The 15,547-nt window shown below is 40.3% G+C and overlaps 1 protein-coding gene across 1 annotated transcript in view; it reads left to right on the forward strand.

The window, feature by feature from the left end:
* The first annotated feature begins 284 nt into the window (after nt 1-284).
* The window catches only part of KLF12 (Kruppel like factor 12), a 517,595-nt gene continuing 502,332 nt past the window's right edge, over nt 285-15,547 (forward strand). Inside the window, exons 1-2 of the mRNA XM_032496878.1 lie at nt 285-345; nt 3,376-3,456. The gene's annotated coding sequence lies outside the window, so the exon portion shown is untranslated. The remainder of the gene's footprint in view (nt 346-3,375; nt 3,457-15,547) is intronic.

A 15,547-nucleotide genomic window follows, 5' to 3' on the forward strand; every position in this document is an offset into this window, starting at 1 on the left:
GGAAACAAGTTCCATACCAGTCAATGCTCTTGATTGCCCAGAATATATACATTATTTTAAAATAACAGTAAAGGACTGTATATTAACAAATATATATTTATATATTAAAATGAAGTATTTATATATTTATATAAATATATATATATATATTTGTTAATAGTCGTTAAATGTAACTTGAAGATGGAGACTGTATATAGCTTCTTACATATTTTGTCCCTTTGTCACTTCCATTATTATCTCTTTTATTTTTCAGATAACATTCAGAAAAAGCTAGCAGGATTCTACCTAATCTTGTTTTACTAGTAGGGGCAAATGAAATCTGTCACACTCTATCGAATTCTGAAGGTAGAGTACTTTTTATTTTGAGATTTTTTTTTTAATTTTAGTCTCTGTTTAGAAAATATCTGCATTTATATATTAAGGAAATTGAGTCCATAAACAGATAAAATACATAGATGTGATGATAAAAATATCCTTCTGTTCTGTCTATTCTCTAATCGTGTGTTTTTACCAGGAAAACACAACACATTTCAGAGTAATTTTCTTTGTGTAATGATTATTGATGTTATTCTGTTAAACACTAGGTCTTTCCAAAAGTGTCACTGCTATTTTAATGCCTATTGATCTAAACTGCTTAACTCGTTTTGCATTTTATAAATTTAGTTTGCTTTGCACCCATCATTTTTTGTTTCAGAATTAATGACTACAAATCTTGTGCTTGCATTTACTCTTTAAACTAATTTGTTCTTCTCAGTGTGTCTTATTAAGACCAACTGGCACACATATTCCAATATTTTTATCTTTCCAAGCATTCCCTACACATTTAGAATTAGTGTCTATTTTCAGTAACTTCATTATCCTTCCTAATCACAGGATATATTTCTTCATTGTTTTTCTATTTGAAACCCGATTTTACTACTTACTCCCTCTCCTGCAATTAATTTACTCTGGTTGAATTGTTGATGCATTTCACCTGGAGAGAGCAGCATGCCTCTGGTGGTCCAAGTTATCTCTTACCAAAGCATGCAGTGACCTTGGAGTCATTGTGTTAATTTATTTACAAACATTTCGAAGCTCCTACTGTATGAAGTCAATTGCATATAGCACTCCAGAGGGGATACAAGAGGAACAATCTCCACTTTTAAAAGATTTATAAACTCATGAAAAAAAGGCTCAGAAGAAGTAAAATCAGTTCTTCCTCACAATGTTCATCAGCCCAAAATGGCATAGTTTATTCATACAATGATTCAGCAAATTTTAGTCAATGCCTACTGTGTGCCAGTCACTGGGCCAGATTCTAGGAGTGCCGTAAAATCATGGTACCTGGCCTCATGGCCTTTGAAGTGTATCCTGGAAGGCTGATGGTGGACAGAAATTACAAGTATGAGCATTGCAAAGGATAAGCATTGAATGATCTTGGAGTAGGCAACATGGAAATCTAACCTAATGACCGGGCTCAGAAAGGGTTTCCTTGAGTTAATGATGTTTACACTAAAAAGATTAATAACACTGGATAGATGAAGGGGAAGGAGTGGAATACAAAGCCTGAGTGGGTATCGGCTAAAGGATTTAGCGTAGGAAAGGACTTTGGAAAGAGAAAAGCCATGAGACGGTCTGTAACTGAATCTGAAAACAACTTTTTTAATCATTAGCTATGTTCTCTATAAAAAATTCTGTGTTTAGAAACAATGAACCTTACATATATGTAAATTTAAAAATATATGTGCAGTAAAAAGGAAATGATCTATCAAGCCATGAAAGACATAGAAAAAATTTTAAAGACATATTACTAAATGAAAGAAGCCAGTCTGAAAAGGCTACAAACTCTATGATACCAACCGAATGGCATTCTGAAAAAGACACAGCTACAGAAACAATAAAAAGATCGTGGTTTCCAGGGGTGGGAAAGGGAGGGAGGAAAGAAGGAATAGATGGAGCACAAGGGATTTTTAGAGCAATGAAATTATTCTGTATGATATTATAGTGGTGACTACATGTCATTATGCATTTGTCAAAACCCACAAAAGTACAACATCAAGAGTGAACCCTAATGTAAACTATGGACTTTGGTTGATAATAATGTGCCCATGTTGGTTCATCGACTGTACCAAATATGCCACACTGATGAAGAATGTTGAGGATAGAGGAGTATGTATGTGTGAGTGGGGAGGGTTATGTGGGAACTCTGTATTTTCTGCTCAGTTCTGTTGTGAGCCTGAAACTGCTCTAAAAGAACAAAGTCTATTAAAAAAGAAAAAGAATTAGGAGGGAGAAAAAAAATTCCGTGTCATTACCTTCCCCCAAACAACAACAAAAAGCTTAAAAAATAAATAAAAGTTTTAAAAAATTCTATGTGCTAGGAAGGACATGGATTCATATAGATGGTTAACAAACATGTTCCAAGTAGAAGGAACAGCTTAGCAAAGAATGAAAGGCAAAATTATATGTGTGGATGGGCTTGATCAGAGAAGAAATTGGCTGAGTATCCTGAAATGAGGTTGCACAGAGATGAGGAGAGTCAACAGAAACTTCAGTATCTGAGGAAATATGTTCTAGAAGATAAATAGAAAATGAACGAATGAGAGTAAGAAGAATGAGAGGCTAGAAGGGAAATCCTTGGAACAACGCAAGTCTTCTTGTCTGGATTAGTGCGGCAGATGCTGTTGGTACCCTGCCCAAATCCCTCTGGCATCACACCTGTCTCCACCCACACCACCTGCTACCTACTGCAGGCAACTGAGACTCTCTGCCCTAGGGCTTTGTCTGGACACAGGAGCATGTCTGACCTATCCAAGGCTCAGGTCAGAGTTTTGGGGAGTTAACACAGGGCAGGATAGAATAGAAATGTAGAGCGTTAGTACCTCAGTTCTCTTGCCCCAGGAGAGGGGGACAACTCAGCCTTCCAGACATCCCAGCAGGATGGAACACCAAGTACCTTCTCTCAGCCTTTTTCTCTTCTCTGTGTTTGTTCCCCACTCTCCTATAAGTCCTCCTGAGATCAACTCCAAAGAAACTGCTCGTGTCACTTCCTCATCTCACGGCCCACTTCTGGGGGAACCCAAAGTGAGCAGTTAGTTCCTGAGGGAATTGAGGAAGAAGGAGGAGTGTTTGTACGTGGAGATAAAGAGACAGTCGCTATGAATCAGTTGCCTATCCTCGTAATGTACAGCCAAGTCCATTTTCTTCAAGTAACAAAGATAGATCTTCTAAATCACACTCTATCCAATAGATGTAGAGCTACGAATCACCAGTGCTGACAGTGATAAAGAGACGTGATCCTTCATTTACACAAACTTATAAAACTATCATGTTTATTGCTTTACCTAATTGCATCCAGGTTACTGATTTCAGGTTGTTTTGGCTACCATCTCACAGAGAACGAGCATGCGTGGAACCAGGACACCTCTGCATTAATAAGAACCTACTAGGCACTTAGTTTGAAGACTCCTTTTACAGGTAAGGCAACTGAGGTGCAGGGAAGAGAAATGACTCCAGCCAAGTCACGTGGTCGGTGAGTTGAGGCCTTTGAATAAGGTCTAGTTTCTCTTTCTCTCTGTCCAGTACTCCCAACCCCACAACTGTCTGCCGGTTGGAGGGGACCTTCAAAAATATTAAGAAACTCTTGTTTTGGCATATATCTGGTAACAGATGAGACAAACTGTTTGAAGGTGGTTGCTCTCAGTGCTATTAAAACAACAGACTTTAGACACAAAAATTACGATTCATTAAGTTCTAAAACTTGTCCTTTTGCCACATGGTATTTTTTCCCCTGGGTTGAAAGATAATAGAAGTTAATGTGTAAAGGAAGCAGTTCAGTACCCTCAGGTGGTGATAAGGTATGTATCTAAGTGACCTTTGTTATTTAATACAAACCAGACGGTCCAACTTATACCAAGAGTAGCTGTTAGTGACTGATCAAAACACCACTTACCAGAATTCAGAAATGAAAATCAGAAAGGGGGAGACGGGACTGAGATGGGATCGAGCTAAACACATCTAGAAAAAAAGCAACAAACGTGCCCAGTGTTGCTCGGATGTTAATACAGTCGCCCTGTGGAGACTAATTTGGGGCCACAAAATCGGATGTGTAAGTGCATCGTTTTTATTAATCTATAACCAAAATTGATTTCCATACCCAGCTCACAGTCCCCCAGGTGATGAAACTTAATTTCCATGCAATGATGATCTTCTGCCAGGGTTGCACCTAAGTTCCTAGGGGTGGGGTGCGGGGTGGGGTCTGACAAAGGACCGGAGCATCACTGGAACTCAGGGGCAGATGAGCTTTGGATCTTGGTTATCAGTCCACCGGTTTCGTGCTGGGTCTGTCCCACACTCACATCAGGCTAGCTGAGGCCTGCCCCCTCGCTGTGCACCCCGGCGCCACTCTTGACATCATAGGAAAGTGGTCAGCTTCTTCTCAGGTCATGCTAGAGAGTAGGGGGCCTTGGGGAGCTGGTCCACCTTCCTGGACACCCCTCGTGACATTTCTTGGGCTCCTGAGGCATGCTGCTTTCCCAGGCCCTCCTCGGGAAAGGTGGCACCAGGCTCTGCTCTGTCTCAGGTTTCCAGCCTCTTCCAGGTCCCAGGCCCCAGGCAGAAGGGTTTCCAGGGAACAAGCCAAGCCCTAATGCTCTGAACTCCCCCGGGGCCGAATGCCTCCCCTAGTCTAGACTCTCTAATTGGGAAAACTAACCCTGGCTGATTAAAACTGCTTTAAAATTTTGCCTTATGTTTTGAGCTTAACTTTTGAAGATCCCCAAAGCCAAAAATTTCACTCTTTTTTTCTGTTTTTCGGGGCCTCATGGATTAGTTGCTTGAATAGAGAAAGTATCATGAAATAACAACTACAACCAAAAAAGTGAAGGTGAATCAGCAATTAACATATAAAAACATGTCTCCAGTGACGCTGACACCAACTTTCTCATTCTGCCTCTTTCACCTGTAATATAAAATTTAAAGTGTGAGTGAAAGTGAAACTGGTTGGGGAGGCGCGTATAGCTCAGCAGTAGAGCACATACTTAGCATGCATGAGGTCCTGGGTTCAATCCCTAGTAACTCCACTGAAAAAATAAAGTATAAGATTTTAGAAAATGAAACTGGTGAATGATAGTAAGTCTCTCTGCAAATACGGACAATTTCCAGATCAGTATGGCAACAGTTACGAAAATCTTGGAGAGAAGCGCCACTCAGAATCTTCCCTCCCGCTCCCTCCTCCAATAAGCAGAAGTGCCGGCTCTTTCCTTGCTAATTCTCTGGGAGGCTAAAGGCCTCATGATCCCACACTGGGATTTACCTGTTGGGTTGAGTGGCCCCTGCTGATTATTTCAATTCCAATTGTTTTACTGCACTGACCTGGCTGAAATGATACAGCCTCATGCAGATCCACTTTGGTCCTCAACTTTTCATCTTCGCAAAAAGATGAGAAGGGCAAGTTTCAGCCTCTTGATGTGTAATGCACGGGACCCAGACCCACGAAGCAAGGCAGTGGCAGAGCTGGGACTGGAGTTCAGGCATCTTTATTTAAGTCACGTGTTTGCATTTTATGGTTTTTGAGTCAAGTGTACCTTAAACTTGAAGCTGTTCATTCTTGACTTCTTGACAAGAACTTGGTATCTTCTCAGTAGGTGAGGACATTAGATTGGAACCTAAGTCTGAAATTAATGGAAATATATGATTCTCCTCATGATGTGGCAGCAATCACTGGGTAGAGTTAGTTTTCCTGTATGTTTACCGGGCTTAGTTAGCAAGAAAGTATTTCTTAGAAAATAATTTCTACACTAGAGACACAATTTTAATTAAGTAGAAGCCATTCAATGTAATAGAAGCTACAAATAACTGCTCGTGGATGTTCTTCTCGGGTCAAAAATAATTTGATAAAACACCTTCCTGAAATTATATCCATTTGGGGTCTCACTACATCATGCAGTTGGAAGCTAAGTGAAATTCTGATTAGTAGCCTGCTGCTAAATGATACCACATAAAAGGCTAAATGCCAAATAACTGATAAGCAACTGAAAATTCAACTAGTCAATATACCTTAAGCAAATGAATAGACTTCAAAAATAATGACATGATATCTCATTATCTATCTCAAAATTACACTCTAAAACATTCAGTGCCCTGAGTGAAGTGTTTTTCCTTTGTGCCCGAACACCCTCCCTTATCAACATGGAGAAAGGCTCATTCTGTCTTATTAACCTGTGTTTGTTGAGCGTCTGCTTGGAACGAGTTGCCCGCTAAGCATTATGGGTCCTTAGAAGGGGTAATAAAAAGTGTTCCTTCCTTAAAGTAGTTCACTGGATAATTATTAAAGAAGATGTGTTTAAAAATGCTAAATTTCTAAAAATAAGTTCTAGACATTAGAAAGAGCATCTTGCTAGAGGCGAAAGCAGCCAGCTTTCCCAGGTACCAATCTTCTCACTTGATGGTCTCCTTCGCTGGCTAACAGTCTAGTTGGTGTCCTTCTGAGTGAAAAACTGTTCCCCCTTTAACTCGAGGGCCCAATTATGGCCATCTTATCTTTTCTTTAATTACTCATAGCATAACTAAAGTAAAGCCTATGAATTTAAATTTGGTTTATTAGCAGCTAAGGGATAACAAAAGAGAAATAAACACACACACACACACTATGGCACAAAGTCGTGTGCCTTAGCATGTGTGCGTGTTTATCTTCATCCTGGGGAGTTGCCTCCCTGCTAGCTCTTAGTCTCACTGCATCTGAAAGAGGCCACCTTTCAACTTTACTCCCTTGGAAGCACCCTAAAAGACTCCTAGATTCAGCAGACAATGAACCGTGATTGTGATCATAGGCTTTAAGGTCAGAGAGAGATGAATTCACATCCCAGTTTGGCTACACACCTGCATGTATTTAAATGAGTAAATATCTATTATCCTTTGGATGATAGCATTAATAATGCCTTCTTCATTAGGTTGGTTTTGGAATCAGAAGGACTAAGTATTTAACACACTGCTGAGCTTCAGTGAACAATACATGGCAATTATTATTATTATTATCATCATCATCATCATCAAAATCATAATCATCATTTAAAAGCTGTAAAAGATAGAAGACCCAGAGTGAATGGAATTCTCTCTCTATTTACCTAAAGTCCTGACATCTCAACTTTTATTCTCCATCTCAGATCCTGCCTCATCCTAAGTGGCCCCAGGAAAGTCCACTCACAGCAAAAAAACTATGTTCACACTTAGCAATTGTCCTACTAACAGGTGTGAACAGGATCATTCAATCAATAAAGTGCACTAAACACACAATCCTCCGTGACGTATACATATACTGAGTGGAGATACTTTAGTTACAAATGCATAAAAGGATGAGTAATAATTAATGTAAGAGATAGTTCAAGGCTTCAAATGATTAATTAGCAAATATAAAATATATAAACAATACTCTGGTTTCTCTCAGATCAAATAAATCTTTTGCCTTTTCCTAAAATATATACATATATATAAAAGCAAGGGAGAGAGAGAAGTGTTGATAAATGCTATGCTTTTGAAAAAGGCTCTTTGGTCAAATAAGCTTCAGAAACGCTTATTTTAAAAAGGTACAAAGTTTATTAGTACAAGGCTAATCATAACCTATAATAAGCTGTAAAGCTTAAAGAGTGAATCTGTTATTTGTACTATTTCCCTAATGTATGTATCCTAGACTTTTACAAACATGGCAGTCTCTTTCTATGGTCAGTGGATAGTTCAAAAATTAATGTTCTATGCAACATCAAGAGACACTGGTAAATCCAAAAAGGCATTATTCTAGAAGACAGATAGCTCTTTGGGCTCTAACAGGATGGCAAGTTTTACTGGGAAAGAGATTTAATCTTGTTGAAGAGTGGATAGGATAAAGCATTCCATTCCTATTCAGAAGAAAAATACATAAACTGATCTGTAGCTACTTAAAGTTTTTTTTTACACAGTCACTTATTTACATCTACTCATTTTTATTTTTATTTACTCATAGTTTTGATATCTACGAGGGATTTAAAATGACTTCCAGACATATGTTTATACCTCAGGACCACTTAACTACTACTTCAAAATTGTCCTTTACACTGTGTGATGCATTTGTGGTTTACAAATTCTTCATCTGTAGGGTTCCGGAAATATAATGTACTTAAGAATGATGGGGGTTGAGGGAGTAGTCTTTGTAATACTGATTCTCAGCCCACACACAGATTCCTGCACTTTTAGCAAACATCTTCAGTGATTCCATGCAGGTAATGTCAGACTACACTTTTTAAATGTTGTTTTTAGATTAATGTTATTTAGAAAAGATGTCTAATCACAAACTTTGATCTCTAATCACACTCTACAAACATAAATATTTCCCTAGTTAGATGAGAGATAGCTCCCAAGATGCTTTTTTAATCAAAGTATACTTGATGTATAATATTATATGTTATGGGTGTACAGCGTAGTGATTCACAATTTTAAAAGGTTAAACTCCATTGATAGTTATTATAAAATATTAGCTATATTTGCTGTGCTGTGCAATATAGCCTTGTAGCTTCTTTTATACCTAATAGTTTGTACCTCTTAGTCCCCTACTCTGTACTTCCCCTCCCCCCTTCCTTCTCCCCAGTGGTCACCACTAGTTTGTGCTATCTGTGGGTCCTTTTTTGTTGTATTCACTAGTTTATTGTATTTTTAGATAACACATATAAGTGATATCATACAGTATTTATATACAAAGAGCTTTAAAAATGAAAATTATGAATAGGAATAATTAAGGTTAGAGATTTCTAATGCTATGCTGGAAGGATCTGTCCCAGCAAGGAGATAACTCAAATTTCTAATTATTTATTTCAAAGTTAGAAATGAAGGAAAGAAGAAGGGCAGGAGGATAAAAGGAAGGGAGAAGGAGAGGGAAGGAAGGGAAGGGGAGAAGGAGTGAGAGAGAGAACAGAGCTGATACTTGTACTTAAATATTTCTGATTTCATGAAGATGGTGAGAAAGGAAGAATTTACCCTATGTAATCATGGTTAGTTATTTAGTTTGATTTAGAACCACGGAATCCAATGGCTGTAGGAAGTAATAGTTAAATCTCCTAGAATCACGGCAGCTCTAGTTTCATTAATCTGAACAGCTGAACTCTCCCTCCTCATTTTCCAAATGAAGTGCATGGAATCTATGCGCTGTGATACGCTCAAGGTTGCAGAGGCAGGTGGTAGTAGTGACACAGTCAGTCTTTTACTGTGATGGTCGTGTCTTGGCTGAGTCTAAGAACAGTAGGGAAAGGAGGTGTGTCTGCAACAAAGCCTGGGATGAGGGGTTGTCGGCGTTTCTGCAGCAGGTCTGGCAGGTGTGAGCAGTAGCCCATGTCCTCCCATCTCAGGAGCAAGTGATGTCAGCTGACTCTGCTGGGGGCCCTATTTAAGGGATTCTTTGAAGGGGGACCCTAACCACAAGAATCATCCAGGAGTAAAGAAGATTTGGGTTAATATCTGTAAGCCTCTGGAAAATAGCCTTAGTGATGTTACTTTTCCATATGATTTATGAATAAATAAGGGATAAGAAAGGGGAAATAATCACACACAAAACTCAGCACCTAATGGTGTGGTTTGCACGGCCCTTGAAGTAAGGGATGCCTGCCTGTGAACCAGAACCACAGCTGTCAATTTCAACTTCTCCCAGCCCCACCTGTACCTCCCCCGGTGATCACCTGCCATGTGTGTTGTCAGCCACCCCCAACTGGGCACCAAAGCCTGGCTCAGCCTAGCAGAATTAGAGGCTGTGCCCCTGCCCGCTTGCAAGTGGGGTCTGGAAACTGTCCACAGCTGCCTTAAGTCATCAAGCCTGGAGGTCAGCAGAATCCTCTGGACCAGGAAGAATGCTAGTACCTAGCCCTCCAGTTCAGGTTTGCAGTGTGGGGTTTCTCTGGAGAGTATCTTCCTCATGGTGGGGAGTCAGGACCCTGACTGTGAACACCCACCAGCCAGTTTAGGAGTTAGGTCTTTCTCACCTGGCAGGGGAGAGTAGGAACATGGGAGAGGATAGAAGAATTTTAATCCCCAAGAAGGAAGTGGGAAGGGAGACGCAGTGCCTTGGGAACTTAGCCAACCAGACTGTGGTTTGACGCAGGGGCTCAGTCACAATAAAGATCTGGAAAGTAAAAACCCATAGTACCAGAAGCAAAAATTAGAAAGTCACAGATGAAGACTGCAAGGAAGACCTCAGTTTAGTACGCACTTGGATACCTCAGTGATTTATCCAGGCATATCAAATGCCACATTCAGGTCTATGAAGAAGAAGTGTCCATTAAACTTGGGCCAAGGGCAGGGTCAGATCAGGAAGCAGATGTGGTTGTATCCAGGGGATGGAGGTCCTGGGTGCTCTTGAGAAGAACTGGTTAAGACTGGGACTGACTTTCATTTGTAGTGTTAAGACAGGCAGCAACACTTTGGATCAATTATCCTTTGAATGTTGACATATTTTCTCTACCACTTTTGGCACATCTATCTTTGCTCTGCTTTTTCTGCTGGTGACTAATGTACAACATGGTTAGAAGAAAAACATAAAACTACACAATGCCTGATTCATTTTTATTGCAGTCTTGATGGTTTTTGAAGTTTGTTATAATAAGACCATCAGTCCCTGGCAAGTTTGGCACACTGAGTGCCTGACAGACACCGCACAGTAACTTCACCGCCAGCGTCCCTGCTCCCAGGAAAGGGCTTCAGCTCCTTCACCGGGAAGCCAGCTGTGGCCTGCTTTAGCCCCACCTCTTCTCTAACGCGTTCTTCAGCACTTCCCTCGGTGGTCTCTTCTGGTTCTCACTCTTTTCTTTTTCCACACCCCTCCTCTTCCACTTCCCTCCCCTTCTGAATCCTCCTCGGTTCCCTTCTGGGAACTTTCCTCCTTTTGACTTGCTGGTTCTTGCCTGCATCCCATCCGCTTGTGACCCCACAGACATTTCTGGGCATGATTTTAAAATCTCTCTGGAATAGTTTGACATTTCTGTCATCAAAATTTCTTACTACCTAAAGCACAAAGAAAACAGACATGCTCCTTTTTCCAAGAACGGAGCTCTGCGTTTCTATAACTCCTTGTCCTCCTCTTACTCATGCCTTGACAGGCCAGTTTGACCCTGAGCTAGTCAGTGCTCCCCCTCAAAGCATGGCTTTCTCCTTGGATGCACACGCTTATTTGTTTATTTCATTGGGCTGTAGTTGAGCTGTATCATTATATTAGTTTCAGGTGTGCCACATAATTATGTGATATTTCTATGTATTGTGAAATGATCACAATAACTCTAGTTCACATCCGTCATCTCATGTAGTTACAAAACTTTTTTTCTCTTTTTGTGATGAGAATTTTAAAGGTCTACTCTCAGCAACTTTCAAATATACGATACAGTATTGTCAACTGTATTATGCAGGGGTGGGGTTTTGTGTGTATGCGTGTGTGTGTGTGAGAGAGAGAGAGAGAGAGAGATGCTTCTCCTTTCAAAGCACTTACTGTGTAGTCAAAATGCAAGAGCTGACATTTACTTAAGTAATCAAATATTTGCTATTCACTATGCTAGGTTATTTACATCCATTATATCACCTAATCTTTGTAGCTTTTTAATATAATCATCCCCACTTTAGAAATAAAATAAGTCAATAAGAGCCTGAAACAGAGAGAAGCTAAATAACTTGCATCATCATACAGCAAGTTTCAGGGAGTGGTTTTGTTTTGGACCCACATTTGCCTGGATTTTCTCAAACAACTCACTTTCCTACCACCATTTCCCATCTTTCAAATTCATCCTCTGGTACCACTACTCCAGCAATTCTCCACCCTCCCTGAAACTGACAGTCCATTGATCCCACCACTTTTTCCCCTCTCCCCTACACCTCTTCCTTCCCCCCTTCCCCAGCTTAAAATCCATTGTCAATCCTCATGAATGCCCCTTGGCGCATACCCCCAAAGGGTTTTTCCCTTTGCATGCTCACTTGACAAAAACCCCAAGCCTGATTAAACCCAAAGCTCCACCTCTTCTGTGTCTGCTCCCTCCCAGCTGCTTATGGCTGGAGAGAAACACACAACTAGGAGGACTGGTCTTTTGTGAGACAAAAACTTCAGGGCAGCCCTTAATGGTGGCCACTTTTATGATTGTTGCAACATGTGTTTAAATGACCGGCCAGGACATAAACCTGAATAAGTTCTGTGACTTCCCAAGTGCTTCTCCAGATGAAGCCTAGCTTCTACATAGATTATTAATCATTGGCTGAAATTGTATTAATCAATAAGGTCTATTTCTCCTACTTTCTTTAAGCTTTCTTTGTTCTTTCCAGTAACGTATAAACCTTACTTTTAGAACCAAGGTCCCCGCCTTCATTGAATTAGTAAAAAGAGAAACTAAAATGGCTATTAGAGAAGTGTGAATAGTCTTTATCCTGGCCAGCAGTGTTGTACACAAGTGTCTTCAGAATAGAACTGGCTGGTTCTCCCAGTCTCCCCATAGTAACAGCGTGTTCATCCTCAGACTCTCAGCCTCAGGAACCCAAGGTGTTCAGGGCACTAAAAGTAAATACAAGCTCTCGGTGTAAACTCACAGTAATCAAACTTGCAAGCAGATGTAGAAAACCAGAATCCAACTACAAATATGCCTATCACAAAGTCCCCAGTATTGAAACTGGTGTAACTGCGATTCCTCCATCACCACAGAGGAAGACAAATCATAAGCAGAAGTTTGACTGGTGAGCTTATAATCATAAGAAGAGAAATCACCTGAATTGAGTATATGTTGTCATTAGTTTAAGGTGGCCCAGGGCATCCCGTGCCATAATACTAATAGCCTTGCCCATGGGACTGGGAGTTCGGCATCAGTTGGCCACCACTCCCCCTCCCTGGCATAGTGTTTGAACGAACACTTGTCAGTATTGGCCTCTGTGACGCTCCTTTTGTAATAATGAAATTATCTTTCCGTAATAACATTCATTCATTCAATCTGGTTACTGTTAAGTCTCACAGACCTAAAAACCATTCTCTCTATGGTCACTTGATGTAACTGAGTTTTCATTCATTGCTAAATTCTCCGAGTCCTATTGTATACCCCAAATTTGCAGATTCTTGGGGAATTCCTTTCTGCAGCCTCCACACATCAGTGGGGGGTTCCAGAACAAGCAAAGAAAGAGTACAACTCAGGTCGACCTGGGGAGATGAGAAAAACCAGGTAGGGCGCTTACAGTATTTCATCTCTCTTCTTCACCTACACACAGGATGGTACATCTTGATACATGCCAGAAAACTGATCACAGACAAAAATTCAGTTAATGGTAGCAAAGAGCACTCCAAATTGCCCATGTGTCTCTGATGTTTTTTTTCAAAGAGTTATCATCACAGTGAATGCTCGTATTTAATCCATGTCATCCCTGTGCCCCAGAAAATCTGTAACAAGGAAACTCTTTTATACCGTATGGTCTTTTCAATTCAAAGCAATCTAAGCCATCTTTATCACCAAGCACATTTGTGAGATCCATTTTACTTCAGTGTAATAAGCAAGATATCAAAGATATTGTTGTCTCTGCTTTGTATTTTCTGCACTCTCAATTTATTGTCTTTGAAATCCGGCCAAAAGAATGTAGCTTACTGCCTCCAAACTCATTATTAGTACAATAAGGTCATTTTCACAGAGTGCAGTAACTATGGATGGAACTCAAGCTACTGATGTCTATATTAAGATCATATTTTTCAACTAAAAGAGTCTTTTCTCAAATTAATTACAGAATACCAGTTAATTCTTCAGGGCATTTAGATATTTTTTTTTTACCCTAAGTAATTAACTCCCTTGACCCTCCCTCATCTTTTGAACACTGTGAACGACTGACTGTCATTAGCGAGTGTAGGAAGTGCTTTCTCCTTCTGGACACACACACATGCAAATCTCAGCCACGGCTCTGTGACTTCTGAATGCAGGTGTGCACACCTCAGCTGAGACCCCCCACCTCTCGTTGGAGGCTTCCCACACCCAGACTCCAATTTCTGAAGAAAATGCCACCAAGGTGAACTTCACCATCTGTCCAGCATTTCGGGGGAGGCATCAGGGGCACGTGTTGGAAGGAGGGAGAGTCGGTGTTTCCCTCCCGTCAGTCTGTGCTGTTTTTTCCACCCACCAAGCCAGGAAGCTGCACAAATCTCTGGCAGGCGGCCACTTTCAGTTTTCTTAGAAGCCAGGAGAGTGGTTCCCCTGTATTTTAAAAAAGGCAAATGCCTCCTGATTCAACCTAATCATTACTTAGAGAACAATTGTGAAGAATCAAGCCCACTGCTTTTTACAACTAAAGAATAAGCCTGGGCAGCATTCTAAAGGCTTCTGCTTCCCTTTTCTAGAAGACATAAAAAGTGGTGTAGAAAATGGGCTCTCGTCCAGGGGAGCCACCCACATGCTGACACTCTGAGTATAAGGCTGTGCGATTTCTGCTCCATCCTGGAACTCCCAAGTGGACTGTGACCAAACCTGGGTACCAGGTGGCCCTCCTGGAAAAGTACACAGTTGTCATCCATTTCAAGCAGGATGCATCCACTTACAACAAGCAGATCTGAAATTGTTGACTGTTTCTCCTGATCTGACTAGGGTTCTAGGGCCATGTTGGATTGTGGGCATTTGGAGAAGACAGGCCTGGGTGTGGTGCCAAAGCAGGAGGATTGGGGCACTGACATGGAAGAGGATTTGAGAAAGAGAACTCTAGGAGCAAGGAAAGAAGATCCAAAGGGAGGTGAACAAGTGCCAAAAATAACCCCTCTACACTGAAGTGTCTGGGGAAAAGTTACTGAAAATTCTCTTTGCAATGAGTCCTACATGGTTAATTTATTTTTCCACCAATATTTTAATAACCAGTTACTGCAATTATTTAAAATTCCACTATTAGTCTTACATTTTGATTTGATCTGCCCAAAATACAGTTGTTGTCCACTCTTATTTCCAAGAGGTAGTTTATTATTTTATTTCTTTCTTTAAAACACAGTATTGAGTGACAGCTCTTTGTGAAACACTGCTATGTGGTGTGGTGGATGGGAGATTCACAAAACACTACATATTTTATTGATAAAGCAAGACCATTAAAGCATGGTAAGAAAGCCCAACCACGAACAAGAAATAAAACAGCATTCCTAGGGCAATCCTTTGCTATTTTTAAGCCTTCACTTCTTACTTTGTCAAATGAGAAAATATGTTAGGACTTCTCTAAATTTGTCTACAATGTTAACATTTCTTCATAGATCTTTCTTCTCCTTTACTAGCTCTGCTTTCTTTAGGGCCCTCTTTTTTTTTTTTTTTTTTTTTTTTTTTCTTTTTTCTTCCATGCAACACTTTCTCCTTCTGACCCTATATTAATCCATTTCATCAATTCTCATGGCTTGGATTTCCACTTATAGACTTATGATTCTCAAATGTAAATAGATAAAAGATAAATGGCAGATGATAGGTAGATAGATAGATAGATAGATAGATAGACAGACAGACAGATAGATATAAATGGACAAACATATCTCCTGGTCTCCAAACCTAATGTATAGCGTTCTACTTTATGGCTCCACCTGTATGTC

The sequence above is a fragment of the Camelus ferus genome, chromosome 14 (assembly GCF_009834535.1).
Source record: "Camelus ferus isolate YT-003-E chromosome 14, BCGSAC_Cfer_1.0, whole genome shotgun sequence".
NCBI lineage: Eukaryota > Metazoa > Chordata > Mammalia > Artiodactyla > Camelidae > Camelus > Camelus ferus.